This window comes from Gigantopelta aegis, chromosome 4, assembly GCF_016097555.1.
Source record: "Gigantopelta aegis isolate Gae_Host chromosome 4, Gae_host_genome, whole genome shotgun sequence".
Taxonomy (NCBI): domain Eukaryota; kingdom Metazoa; phylum Mollusca; class Gastropoda; order Neomphalida; family Peltospiridae; genus Gigantopelta; species Gigantopelta aegis.
Genome location: NC_054702.1, coordinates 8,973,279 through 8,979,278, shown reverse-complemented (window position 1 = coordinate 8,979,278; position 6,000 = coordinate 8,973,279).

Below are 6,000 nucleotides of genomic sequence, written 5' to 3'. Positions count from 1 at the left end.
TGACCCACTCTGATACATATGACAAACAGACAGAAATAAACATGCCTAGTAACCAACATGGCTGTACTAATTACTGGATGCCACTCTGATTACATTAATCATTGTGTGGAGATAGGCAAATCAGACGAGATGAATTATTCACTGATCACCTTTGATAGGTAGCGAGATACAAGGATGAATGCACTGTTAGCTATCTTGGTTACCTGGTAAAGGTGTGTTACAACTGTATGATTTGTTATAATATATTTTTATACTATTCATTTGTTATATTTTATTATTATGTTAAACAGACCCTCTGTAAACTGGAATTCCTTCAAAACCATGTTTTTCGTCGTCCCTTTTTATAAATCAGAAAAGAACATAACATCCTTTAAAAAAAAAGAATAAAAAGAAAGAACATAACCTCTATAAACAAGACACCTCTTTTAACCAGACATTTGACTTGGTCACAAGGATGTCCAATATAGAGGAGTTTCACTGTACCATGGCATTTGACTTGGTCACAAGGATGTCCAGTATAGAGGAGTTTCACTGTACCATGGCATTTGACTTGGTCACAAGGATGTCCAGTATAGAGGAGTTTCACTGTACCAGACATTTGACTTGGTCACAAGGATGTCCAGTATAGAGGAGTTTCACTGTACCAGACATTTGACTTGGTCACAAGGATGTCCAATATAGAGGAGTTTCACTGTACCATGGCATTTGACTTGGTCACAAGGATGGCCAGTATAGAGGAGTTTCACTGTACCAGACATTTGACTTGGTCACAAGGATGTCCAGTATAGAGGAGTTTCACTGTACCATGGCATTTGACTTCGTCACAAGGATGTCCAGTATAGAGGAGTTTCACTGTACCAGACATTTGACTTTGTCACAAGGATGTCCAGTATAGAGGAGTTTCACTGTACAATGGCATTTGGAATGGGATAAAAACTGAGGGTGATAGATCCTATAATGTGTCTCATTACCATCACATTACCATCGAGCAACCTGCAGCCCTGGAGATCGTATTAGCTCTAACCTATGGAATATAGTCCATATTTAGAGAACTGGAGATCGTATTAGCTCTAACCTATGGAATATAGTCCATATTTAGAGAACTGGAGATCGTATTAGCTCTAACCTATGGAATATAGTCCATATTTAGAGAATTGGGGAATCAGATGCGGGTTCAGAAAATTGTGCGGGGGGGGGGGGGGGGGGGGTGTCTAGACTGTGATGACCAGAGATTTGAGGGGTGTTGGGTCATGCTGCCCTGGAAAATACATTAACAAATAAACATTTTTTGGAGAAGGGGATTTCAACCCCCAAAGTGTTCCTCTGCACACATACATGCCTAGGAACAATGGAACAATAAGAAACAACTATGTCCTTTGTTAGATACTGTTGTGTAAACAAAAATAAACAATAAACCCTGCTAAGTAGATAATAATTGCCATTACTACACTCACATACAAAGAATGATGTTCTAATTTAGTTAAGTTTGTTTTGTTGTTCTTTGAACATAAAATATACTGATATCACTGACAATAATTCCAACACTGCATTGGCTTCTTGCCAAGTTAAATTGAATTACACAGGCAGTTTCTTACCAGAAACCTAGAAGAATTGCCATAAAACCCATCACCCGACCCGGGTTTACTGTCTCAGGGTAAAATTATCTCTAATTATGTAAATGAACTATTTCACTTTTATTTAAGACCAGATCACCATGGGGTGTTGGAAAAAGAAATGGTGTGTAAAGAATTGTGTTGCCAAGGGTAGTTAAACTTCAGATGTATGTAAATTGTAGAGACTGTTATTTGATTTGGAATCTGTGCAGCTTCATAAAGTGAAATTACATGCATAGACAAGAGACGTCTGTTCTGTATTAGTCACCGAGACAAGAAGTCTCATTGTTATAGTCAGAGGGGTGGGAAAAAAGAAAGAAATATTTTATTTAACGAAACACTCGTCACATTTTATTTATGGTTATATGGTGTCAGACATATGTTAAGGACCACACAGATATTGAGAGAGGAAACCCGCTGTCTCCACTTCGTGGGCTACTTTTTTCGAATAGCAACAAGGGATCTTTTATATACACCATCCCACAGACAGGGTAGAACATACCATGGCCTTTGATATACCGTCGTGGTGCACTGGCTGGAACAAGAAATAGCCCAATGGGCCCACCAACAGGGATCGATCCCACACCGACCGCGCATCGAGCGAGCGCTGTATCCACCGGGCTACGTCTCACCCTCAGGGGGGTGGAATGCAGCCCAGCGGTAAAGTGCGTCCCGCCCTCAGAGGGGTGGAATGCAGCCCAGCGGTAAAGTGCGTCCCGCCCTCAGAGGGGTGGAATGCAGCCCAGTGGTAAAGTACGTCCCGCCCTCAGAGGGGTGGTGGAATGCAGCCCAGCGGTAAAGTACGTCCCGCCCTCAGAGGGGTGGTGGAATGCAGCCCAGCGGTAAAGTACGTCCCGCCCTCAGAGGGGTGGAATGCAGCCCAGCGGTAAAGTGCGTCCCGCCCTCAGAGGGGTGGAATGCAGCCCAGCGGTAAAGTGCGTCCCGCCCTCAGAGGGGTGGAATGCAGCCCAGCGGTAAAGTACGTCCCGCCCTCGGAGGGGTGGTGGAATGCAGCCCAGCGGTAAAGTACGTCCCGCCCTCGGAGGGGTGGTGGAATGCAGCCCAGCGGTAAAGTGCGTCCCGCCCTCGGAGGGGTGGTGGAATGCAGCCCAGCGGTAAAGTGCGTCCCGCCCTCGGAGGGGTGGTGGAATGCAGCCCAGCGGTAAAGTACGTCCCGCCCTCGGAGGGGTGGTGGAATGCAGCCCAGCGGTAAAGTGCGTCCCGCCCTCGGAGGGGTGGTGGAATGCAGCCCAGCGGTAAAGTGTGTCCCGCCCTCAGAGGGGTGGCATGCAGCCCAGCGGTAAAGTGCGTCCCGCCCTCAGAGGGGTGGCATGCAGCCCAGCGGTAAAGTGCGTCCCGCCCTCAGAGGGGTGGCATGCAGCCCAGCGGTAAAGTGCGTCCCGCCCTCAGAGGGGTGGCATGCAGCCCAGCGGTAAAGTGCGTCCCGCCCTCAGAGGGGTGGCATGCAGCCCAGCGGTAAAGTGCGTCCCGCCCTCAGAGGGGTGGCATGCAGCCCAGCGGTAAAGTACGTCCCGCCCTCAGGTGGGTGGAATGCAGCCCAGCGGTAAAGTACGTCCCGCCCTCAGAGGGGTGGAATGCAGCCCAGAGGTATTGTGCGTCCCACCCTCAGGTGGGTGGAATGCAGCCCAGCGGTAAAGTACGTCCCGCCCTCAGAGGGGTGGTGGAATGCAGCCCAGCGGTAAAGTACGTCCCGCCCTCAGAGGGGTGGTGGAATGCAGCCCAGCGGTAAAATACGTCCCGCCCTCAGAGGGGTGGAATGCAGCCCAGCGGTAAAGTACGTCCCGCCCTCAGAGGGGTGGTGGAATGCAGTCCAGCGGTAAAGTACGTCCCGCCCTCAGAGGGGTGGTGGAATGCAGCCCAGCGGTAAAGTATGTCCCGCCCTCAGGTGGGTGGAATGCAGCCCAGCGGTAAAGTACGTCCCACCCTCAGAGGGGTGGTGGAATGCAGCCCAGCGGTAAAGTGCGTCCCGCCCTCAGAAGGGTTGGAATGCAGCTCAGTGGTAAAGTACGTCCCGCCCTCAGAGGGGTGGAATGCAGCTCAGTGGTAAAGTACGTCCCGCCCTCAGAGGGATGGTGGAATGCAGCCCAGCGGTAAAGTGCGTCCCGCCCTCAGGTGGGTGGAATGCAGCCCAGCGGTAAAGTGTGTCCCGCCCTCAGAGGGGTGGCATGCAGCCCAGCGGTAAAGTGCGTCCCGCCCTCAGAGGGGTGGCATGCAGCCCAGCGGTAAAGTGCGTCCCGCCCTCAGAGGGGTGGCATGCAGCCCAGCGGTAAAGTGTGTCCCGCCCTCAGAGGGGTGGCATGCAGCCCAGCGGTAAAGTGTGTCCCGCCCTCAGAGGGGTGGCATGCAGCCCAGCGGTAAAGTGCGTCCCGCCCTCAGAGGGGTGGCATGCAGCCCAGCGGTAAAGTACGTCCCGCCCTCAGCAGCCAGCGGTAAAGTACGTCCCGCCCTCAGAGGGGTGGAATGCAGCCCAGAGGTATTGTGCGTCCCACCCTCAGGTGGGTGGAATGCAGCCCAGCGGTAAAGTACGTCCCGCCCTCAGAGGGGTGGTGGAATGCAGCCCAGCGGTAAAGTACGTCCCGCCCTCAGAGGGGTGGTGGAATGCAGCCCAGCGGTAAAATACGTCCCGCCCTCAGAGGGGTGGAATGCAGCCCAGCGGTAAAGTACGTCCCGCCCTCAGAGGGGTGGAATGCAGCCCAGCGGTAAAGTACGTCCCGCCCTCAGAGGGGTGGTGGAATGCAGTCCAGCGGTAAAGTACGTCCCGCCCTCAGAGGGGTGGTGGAATGCAGCCCAGCGGTAAAGTATGTCCCGCCCTCAGGTGGGTGGAATGCAGCCCAGCGGTAAAGTACGTCCCACCCTCAGAGGGGTGGTGGAATGCAGCCCAGCGGTAAAGTGCGTCCCGCCCTCAGAGGGGTGGAATGCAGCTCAGTGGTAAAGTACGTCCCGCCCTCAGAGGGATGGTGGAATGCAGCCCAGCGGTAAAGTGCGTCCCGCCCTCAGAGGGGGTGGAATGCAGCCCAGCGGTAAAGTATGTCCCGCCCTCAGGTGGGTGGAATGCAGCCCAGCGGTAAAGTACGTCCCGCCCTCAGAGGTGGTGGAATGCAGCCCAGCGGTAAAGTACGTCCCGCCCTCAGAGGGGTGGTGGAATGCAGTCCAGCGGTAAAGTACGTCCCGCCCTCAGAGGGGTGGTGGAATGCAGCCCAGCGGTAAAGTATGTCCCGCCCTCAGGTGGGTGGAATGCAGCCCAGCGGTAAAGTACGTCCCGCCCTCAGGGGGGTGGTGGAATGCAGCCCAGCGGTAAAGTACGTCCAGCCCTCAGGGGGGTGGTGGAATGCAGCCCAGCGGTAAAGTACGTCCAGCCCTCAGAGGGGTGGTGGAATGCAGCCCAGCGGTAAAGTACTCGTCTGATGCGTGGTTGGTCTAGGATCAATCTCAGTTGGTGGGCCCATTGGGCTATTTTATTTCAGTTATGACTGGTATATCAAAGGCTGTGGTATGTGCTGTCCTGTCTATGGGAGGGCACATATGAAAGATCCCTTGCTGCTAATGGAATAATGTAGTGGGTTTCTTCTCTAAAGACCATATGTCAAAATTTCAAATGTTTAACACCCAATAGCTGATGATTAATAAATCAATGTGCTCTAGTGGTGTCGTTAAACAAAACAAACTAACTTTTGTTATAGTCAGTGGTAGCAGGGCTTGATTTAGCTCAGAGTGCTTGCTAGATTATGGTGAGAGCAGGTTTCTCCTTTTATTATTTAAACCAATTAGCATGATATAAAAATTACTGCATGTAGCTTCCCTTCTTCTTGCCACCTGCTCATAGAGACCACCTGCTTGTAGACCACCTGTATATAAAGATCAACTTCAGTTACAAACCAAAATATGCAGTTAAGACACTACTGACTCCTAGACCACCTACATAGAAGCCACTTACTAATATAGGTTGCATAGTACCAAAGAAGAGTGTTCTGTTTCAAAGTTTGATGTGCACCATCAAATATTTACGGAGTAAAGGCAGCTGTGGGAGTGATTGGTAGTAATATGTGACATTGATTATTTGTGAAAATATTATTATCCATTGACAATAAATAAATACTACTCAAAAGAATTTAAGGGTCAAAAATTTATAACCAAATAAGTTTCAGAGTGTATTAGATTGATGATGTAAACTACACCAAAAATTTAATTTATTGTTCCATATTTACAAAAAAACCCCAAATAAACGTCAGTGTATACAAGAAAGTCACATGACATGCTGTCAAAGTTGAAGGTTGTCAAACATGGATTTTACACATTAGAACATTCGTTTAATAGTGTGTGAATCCACCCCTGGCGCGAATACACTCGACACATCGTTGCCTCATGC